The 8,886-nt window shown below is 40.9% G+C and overlaps 1 long non-coding RNA gene across 1 annotated transcript; it reads left to right on the top strand.

Moving 5' to 3' along the window:
• The first annotated feature begins 1,407 nt into the window (after positions 1-1,407).
• LOC129149670 (uncharacterized) lies at positions 1,408-5,746 on the top strand. Its single transcript, XR_008556526.1, has 3 exons — positions 1,408-1,486; positions 2,848-2,979; positions 5,641-5,746. It is a non-coding gene; the product is annotated as an uncharacterized LOC129149670 (long non-coding RNA).
• The last annotated feature ends 3,140 nt before the right edge of the window (positions 5,747-8,886 follow it).

Below are 8,886 nucleotides of genomic sequence, written 5' to 3'. Positions count from 1 at the left end.
GGCGGAAAGCTTGGCTTCCTCTCTTACCTAGGAAACCTTGCTCTCTGTGGCTGTAGCCATCTTGGTTTGGGTTAATTTGCATACCTGCTCTGATTGGATGGTGGGCGTGGCTTGTGGGCGTGGCTTGTGGGCATGTCAGAGGTATGGTCAATTTGCATATTTGTCTATTATTAGATAGGATACTGAGTGGCCAGATTATTATGCGTTCAGAGATCATAATAATCTGGCCACTCAGTGTAGGTTGGGAATAGGTTGTCTCTGAGGAGCCATGTGGCTCTAAGGATGTGGCATTCTTGAGACTCAAGACAATGGGGCTCTGGTGGAATTGACCAATGTGTATTTGCACAGGGACCCTTTATGTCAGGGCTATCTCTGGTGTCCACATTTCATTTGACTTCATCTCCTACCAGCACATGGGCAATTGTGGTCTTAAGCCCTCCACTGGCTTCCACTTTGCAAAATGTTGTAGGGTTTAACCGACAGAAAAGAGTTCCTGAATACTGCATCTGGGATAGAAACTCCACTCCCACTGAACAGCATCCTGAGCATCACCTCTGTTGATGCAGAGCACCAAAGAGGTGTCAGGGGACAGGGAATACCCAGGCCCTGGGTCCACACTCTTCTCTTCTGCAGGCACCACCCCTAAATCTCCTCTGGTGTCAGAGCCTCTCTCAGCCCTCAGCCCCTGAGCACTTGTTCAGCTGCAGCTTTTTTCTAAGGCTCTTCTGTCTCACCTCAGCACAGGAACAATTACTTCCACCTGAACAAGGTTGTGCATGTGCCCTGGCTTCTCTCTTTACATCAGTCCTCCAAACCACCCTGGAGATACCAGATTAACACCCTTCTGTGGCACCATTCTAATGCTGGACGTTGGGCAACATTTAACGCTGGTGGTCTTGATTGAGCATCTAGAAGAGTTCTGGAATCTGGAGAAGGGCTGTGTGTAGATTAAATAGGAGTCCAGAGACGAAAGATAATTTTGAAAGGCATATTGGGGGAGGCAGAGGAGTCTGCTAAAGAAACCAATTTCTCCTTGTCTCAGGATCCCTTGCTTTTTATTAACACAATTTGTCCTAAGGCAAGGTGGAGATATACACTTCAAAGGGTAGAGTTTCATACATAAGCATTGTCAGATTGGAGAATAGCCTATGGCTGTTCAGGTGTTTGGCCAGTAGGAGGCAAGAACATGTACATTAAGATGCCCTGAGCTGTCTGGCAGCAAACAATCAATTTAATGCATCCTTTTCAGGTTTGGGGAAATGCCTTTAGCCATTCCAGCAGGCAATAACATATGTGACTTAGCCTTTATTGAGTCCCCAAGTTCCATTAACCTTTTGATGAAACTCTTGCAATTATGACATGCTGGAACTGCCTTCTGGCACCATTCCATGGCAGAAGCTACAGTGTCTCAGGACAAATGGGTATAAACATTGGACCAGACTCATGGTCCCTGCCTCAAAGAGATCACCTCTCTGGGTTGACACAGGTATGAAAAACAATTCTAATAGAATGTGATGAGTTTTACAGCTGACCTTTACCATAAGCATGGAGAACATGAGCCCATTAGGGATCACACACAAGGCTCTCTTTAGGATGTGATTCCTCAATCATACCAGAAAATGAATAAGTATATGACTATCCACTTCATCCTCATTTTTAATGTACCATGGCAATGGAGGGAAGCACTGTGAGATTAAACAGAGGTTGGAGAATTCAAGGGAGATTAGGTCTACCTTAGAGGCCATGGTCAGTAGGTTTTTACATACTAGCAATGGCCTTGGAGTGGGGCCTCCCACTGTGCATCTCCTTATTTTGAAAGATGAGGACTGTGGTCTCCACAGCAGCTGTTTACTATTTCAAATTACACTTTTAACCTGGCCTCACTTTCCAGCGTCCTTTCCTAAGTTTCATAACCGACTTCAAAACTGGAGGTTTTCACATTTTTGATTGCTGTTAACATTAGATGGGATGGACCAGAATTTGAACAATTACATTTTAACAAAAAAAAAATTATTTTAAAGTAAGGACTATGTGCTGGAACTGCTAGGTACTAGAGATCAGTGATGCTAGAATACCGTACTTTCCGGCGTATAAGATGACTTTTTAACCCAGGAAAAATCTTCTCAAAAGTCGGGGATCTTATACGCCGGAAAATACGGTAGGTTAGAAAAATCTCTGACAATGTATATCAGAGTCCCATCCTCTTTAGGTTCAGAAACTTAGTTTTCTGTATCAGAATCCCTGTGCTTTTAAGACACATCCCGTGGCCTGAGAGTCTTCCCCACCCCAGCCCCAGGTTTCCTTACCGATGAAATAATGCTCTTGGTGTTTTCCCTTGGGAGTTGCCTGGGATTTTACTGGAACATGCTGAACACATACTCCCAGGTATGTCCCAGTGAGGCAATGGTCCAGGAAGTAGACTGAGAACATGGCCCAAGGGCTCCCAGTCCATGGGAGGAGCCATACTGAGCACTGTAAAGGGACCAGTCTTTGATCAAGATGCACAGAACACTCATCCTTCTCCTCAGTGACACCTTGTAAGCTCTGGTAAGGCTGTACCTAACTATTTGCCAGTGTGTTCTGCTGTGTCCAGGGGTAGGAAAAGAGGTGATGGGAGAGGATCCAGAAGCCTGGATCCAGTCTCAACTCTGCCTATTATGGGTCTTTCCTACTTTATCCCACTTTATCCCGAGGACCTATCTACAATAAGATGTCTGTACTAATGCTCTCATTGCTATTTTGGCTCTTCTGTGACAACTCTGTGGAAACATCCCTGGTGGGAGCTAAGGATATGAATCTTCCTCTCCTCCTTGTCTTCTTTTCTCTCTGGAATCACCTGACTCTCAGGCCACGGACTTTGCACCCCATCCTCCGGAGAGAGTGAGTGTCTCTACCAAAGTCTTGAAGTTTCTCCTAAACCCAGGCTTGGGATGCCCATTCACCTTACCCCGTGAGAAGACCTGCCACTACATGGATCAGGTACCCAACAACTAAGGTTTTGGACCTCCTCCCCAGCTGAGGGAATGACCAGTTACCTTCTGTGCACAGGGCTCAGCTAAGGCCTTGGCCAAGTTGATAGAAGACCTTAGGTGGTTTCACTTAGGGACATAACAGGGATGATCTTTCTCCCAGATCAGGAGGCAATGGTAGTTTTTGTTATATGCCCACACATGTGAGCCATACACATTTCTTGAGAGTTTTGAAAAGTCTGGGATGTGAGGGCTGCACTGTTTCACTTCACTGTTTAGAATCCAGACTATTGGTGGAGGTACGGGCTTTGGGAAGTCAGACCTCTTCACTTAAATGTGGTCTAGCCTTGGGGTTTCAGATAGCAGGGAGATACAAAGGTCATCTGAAGGAGCCTATCTCCCCACATTCCACTCAATAGCTTAAAACTGTGGCAGGTATTTCTGTTTATTGCAAACATGATGTCAACGCTGGTCCCCAATATTTCAAGTGCCCTGCAGGCACTTTATTCCATTACCCTATTTTATTTTCTTCAAAAACATTTATCTCAATCAGAAATTATCTTAAATATTTGCTTTTTTTTTCACCTTTCAGTAAGGTATACATTCTCTGTAATCTTGTTTTTGGGCATCTAAGAAACATTGCAGGTATTCAATAAATATTATATGAGAAAAATATTTTTGGAACTAACTGCAGGAAATCTTTAAATGTATGGCCTAAATTTTGTGAATTAGCTTTAATTTTTCCAGAATTTATATTCTTATTTTTCTTTGTTATAATATGATTTCACCTCACTATGTTATACAAATCTATGTGAATAGTCTCAACTTTTTTTTTGGAGTAAGGTAGCATATAAATAAACAAAGAAAAATCAAGGTAGGTTTCGATTTCAGGTTAGTTCCCCCAAATGTGTTTACTCTGTAATGAACCTAAAGTATACCACCAAACAAGTATTTAACTAAATATAATATAACATAATATTAGCATAGTTATAAAATATAGGGTGTCCCAAAAATGTGTACACATGTTAACATCTGATGGCTCAATTCTGAATATGAAATGTATTTTAATAAACACTGCCTTTATAATCAAAGTGTATGTATACATTTTTGGGGATACCCTATATATAATTTTGTGTTTATATTTTAAATTCATTAAAGATTACACATATAAATGTGTACTTATATATAATAACATGTGATAGATAATATACAATGTTCTTACATATAAGAAAGAATATATATAATATTATTTCCAATGGCTTACAGAAACTAGTTTGATTTTTTGCAACTATAATAATGCGCTCTTTTTCCCTGCCACCCTCTTCCTTCCATGATCCATTATCTGTATCATTTTTTTCTCTGTTCTCTGTCCAGAGTGGCATCACTCAGGTCCCCTTGCCATCTGGCTTCCAGGTGGATTCAACCAATGGCAGGTACAGACAGGAGCCTGGAGGACGGGAGGAGATGAAGATGTGTTTATCACCCTGTGCCTGTGCCCATGCTCCCTTCCTGCCTTGACACTGGTGTGACAGTGACTGTATTCTGCTATGACCTTGGATCCCATTAGACAACCTCTCTTCCCCGCCGTCAGCTTCCTTCTTGCTTTAGGAATGTCATGCTCTCCTCTTGCTTCCTCAGACTTAGGGTAGCAATGGCTTCCCCCTGGTGTTGTTCCCAAAGACTTTACCTTGTTGGCTTCTTTAACCCTGCCCCACTACTATAATTGGTTCTTTCATTGAACTCTCCTTAGCTCAAACCTTTGAATATGTTACCTCTTTCCTGCCACGCACCAGACTAAATCTAATAATGAAGAATTACCTGGCTGTATTTTGGTAGAATAAAGTAATGGTAAAACTACTATTAGCCATAGAGTTAGCTAGTGAATATTTATTCAAAACATAATATATGCAAGGCACCATGCTCTTGGTTACAATAGTTAGAATGTTGCATAAGACATAATCTTTCTCCTCAAAGGAACATTCAAACAAAGGGATAAATATAATAAATTAATCTCTAAATCCCAATGTTAAAAGGGACAATTCCTGCTGTCTCCATCTTGGCTGAGGTCCTAAAACTCTGAGAACAAAGGATGTTAATACCCTTTCACAATAAAAAGATTTGTTTGATCATTCTTGCATAACTTCCTCAGAAATGACCCAAATATATGAGACAATACTTAGTCATCACTCACCTTGAAAGCACATATGGACAGAGGAGGAAGGGAATGTCAAGAGAACCATATTGGTACCAATTCCTGTATCTTCTCAAATTTGAGAGATTTAGGAATCTGACTCATGTCTGAAAAGCAAGCTAATTATAAAAGGCTGGATCTTTGTTGAAATATTAAAGAGAATGTATCACACTCTCACCAATGATGAAGTACAAGTTTATTTCCTGAAATCAAATGTAGACTCTGATCAAGGAACATGGCCCTGAATAGCCTTGAAACTCTAATGCAAATTGTAAAGAAAAAAAAAATGGACCTGGAATAACAGGGGTGGTGTGGGAGGTATTAGGAGAAAGTGATCTGGGAACTGAAGCCAGAGTTCCCAGTGGGAGGATCTCATCAACCTTTGGAGAATTGCTCCCCTGCCAGATTGCACAATTAGCAGTCAAGCTATACCTTTATATCTTTCACTTCTATTTCCTCTTCTCATTTGACCCCCCACAGATCCCAGAGACCACACAGTGAATGGAGAAGGAAGAGTGGAAGACCAAGGTGGGGAACACAAGATTTCTCAGATTGAGCTGTGGGAGAAAGAATAGTTTGAATTGAATGAGAGGTTTAATGTTTAATTGTCAGGTTGGACTGTACTTTTTACTATAAATAGAACATAACGTAATTAGCTCACATTTGAAGATGATGAGGAAGGGTTTGGAATCAACCCAAAATATTTCAAGGAGACTCAACTGAGCATGGAGGAATGCAGTGATAAGACAGAATAAAGCTGGTTTTGATTGGTTTCTACAGAATCCAATTTATTTAGTAATAGATTGGTCAACATTTTAACTAAAAGAATAACCGTGATGGAAGAAGACTTCATATTTACAATTTGTCTTGAATAAGAAAGATTCTGTCTGCTCAAGTAACAGATGTAACTAATTAAATTGACCACTTCTTCCTATCCTATTGATCAAAACCACATACAAGATAAAAATTTTATTTAGTTTGGCTGAAATTTTTTTTTACCAAATTACCCAAGGAATTCTAAGACTATATTTAAATTAGTAGCAAAATTGGTAGCACATTTTTTTTAAATCACTGCTTCAAATTCTCTATTTTTTGCATTATCTTGTATGCCAACACTCTCATATGAGTTTCATTATTCTGCATCCAGATCCATGAAATTCAAACATTAGATATGCAACTTAGCTCGTGTTTAGTAGTAGTAGTAACAGTAGTAATAGTAATAGAAGTAGGAGTAGCAACGATAATAATAATAACACGAAGTGTTTACTTACAACACACAGGGCAAAGTACTAGGTGCTTTGCATGAAACATCTAAAATTTTAATAATCCTAGGAGACACTAGATAATATTTTTTCAATTTACATGTGTCCTTAAATACCATCAGATCTAATTAAAAGAAAAAAACCACACAGGTTGAAATGATGGAAGATCATTAGTTTATAGCCAAAGCAGATTTCCATGAAAATGCATTTAATGGATTTTTCCATTCCTAGAACTAGCATAGTACACAAAGTAACTGATAAGGAGTAGATCATTCAATAGGTATTTGTTAAATAAATTAATATTGAGTAAATATTGAAGGAATGTCTAGAAGACTGAATTTTCTGTAACTTTATAATAGAAGTCATAAAATATAAAATTGAAATAAAACTTACCAGTAAAATTATGCACATCCCAAGTAAATATAAATTCACATCCCACTATTTTATTCCATTCATTTTTGCATTATTTATTCACTGCTGACAGTAATAAACATTCAGCTCAGCAATAAGGACATTAAAATCTTGACAATGATGATACCCTAGTTGAGGTTAATTTGGGATCAATTAAAATCTGATTGAATTTTTAATCCTGTGAGAGGGATATTAATGTTTAACACGATTTTTTTTCTCAACTAAAAGCATAAGGCAACCTAATAATAAGGATTTAATCTAAATGAATGAAAACTGTGAAACCACAACACAGTGGTTTCTACAGCAGTTATTAAGCAATTGTAATGGAGGTTGTTCTTTTGCATCATTCCAGAAGCACAGAAGAGGTATTTGGCTGTCTGTCCATTCCAGAGATGATGTAAACACTCATTATTGAGTTCAACATTCAGCTCTAATTGTCACCTCTTCCATGGACTCTTCACTAATCTTCACAGACCAACACATTGGTCCTGTCTTCTGCTCTCCCACAGAACTTGGTTTATTCCTTTAAATAACTAAAGAGCTGGACTTCAAAAATAAAACCAAATTAATATGAATGAGAACAGGAAACAACAGTCAATAGATTTTAGTCATCTGTGAAATAGTGTCATAAATTTATTTTCAGATTTCATATTTAGAGCAGAAAAAAATGCACTTATACAGATTTCCATGAGAAAGAAATAGAAAGAAGAGAAATGACTAGCTGTTGACTCAACTTCCTTTCCAAGAAACTTGCAGCTTGCATCTTGTTCTTTTTTTTTTTTTTTTTTTTTTTTTTTTTTTGTGGAGCAGCTTTCTTTCTTTTTATTTTAAACTTTTTTTCTTTATTGATTAAGGTATTACATATGTGTCCTTATCCCCCCAATACCTCCCATCCCCCAACTCATGCCTTCACCCCCCTGGTGTCTGTGTCCACTGGTTAGGCTTATATGCATGAATACAAGTCCTTTGGTTGATCTCTCCCCCTTACCTCCACCCTCCCCTACCTTCCCTCTGAGGTTTGATGGTCTGATTGATGCTTCTCTGTCACTGGATCTGTTTTTGTTCATTGGTTTATTTTGTTAACTAGAGGCCCGGTGCACGAAATTCGTGCATGGAGGGGGGTTGTCCCTCAGCCCAGCCTGTACCCTCTCCAATATGGGACCCCTCAAGGGATGTCCTAAATGGGTAGTCGGACATCCCTCTCACAATCCAGGACTGCTGGCTCCCAACTGCTTGCCTGCCTGCCTTCCTGATTGCCCTTAACTGCTTCTGCCTGACAGCCTGATCACCCCCTAACCACTCTGCTGCCAGCCTGTTTGCCCCCAACTTCCCTCCTCTGCCGGCCTGGTCACCCCTAACTGCCCTCTCCTGCAGGGTTGATCACCTCCAACTGCCCTCCCTTGCAGGCTTGGTCCCTCTCAACTGCCCTCCCTTGCAGGCCGGGTGCCTCCCAACTGCCCTCTCCTGCTGGCCATCTTGTGGTGGCCATCTTGTGTCCACATGGGGACAGGATCTTTGACCACATGGGGGCAGTTATATTGTGTATTGCAGTGATGATCAATCTGCATATTACTGTTTTATTAGATAAGATAGAGGCCTGGTACAGGAGTGGGGGCCAGCTGGTATGCCCTGAAGGGCATCCCAGATCAGGTGGGGGTTCCCTTGGGGTGTGGGGCGGCCTGAGCGAGGGGCCTGTGGTGGTTTGCAGGCCGGCCACGCCCCCTGGCAATCCCAGCGGAGGCCCTGGTATCTGGAATTTATTTTCTTTCTACAATTGAAACTTTGTAGCCTGGAGTGGAGCCAAGCCTTGGGCTCCTCCGAGGCCAGCAGCCATTTGTGTTGGGGTTATAATTGAAACTTTGTTGCCTTAAGCAGGTGGGCTACGCCAAGGTGTGCGGAAAGCTTTGCTTCCCCTGTTGCTGGTGGCAACCCTGGCCTGCTCTCTCAAGCTCCATTCTGCCGCCATTTCTGTTTGAATTTTTTTACCTTCTATAATTGAAACTTTGTAGCTTGAGTGGAGGCTTAGGCCTGGCAAGGGCAGGCGGAAAGCTTG

The sequence above is a fragment of the Eptesicus fuscus genome, chromosome 7 (assembly GCF_027574615.1).
Source record: "Eptesicus fuscus isolate TK198812 chromosome 7, DD_ASM_mEF_20220401, whole genome shotgun sequence".
Classification (NCBI taxonomy): domain Eukaryota; kingdom Metazoa; phylum Chordata; class Mammalia; order Chiroptera; family Vespertilionidae; genus Eptesicus; species Eptesicus fuscus.
This window is presented reverse-complemented; position numbering and strand designations above follow the sequence as displayed.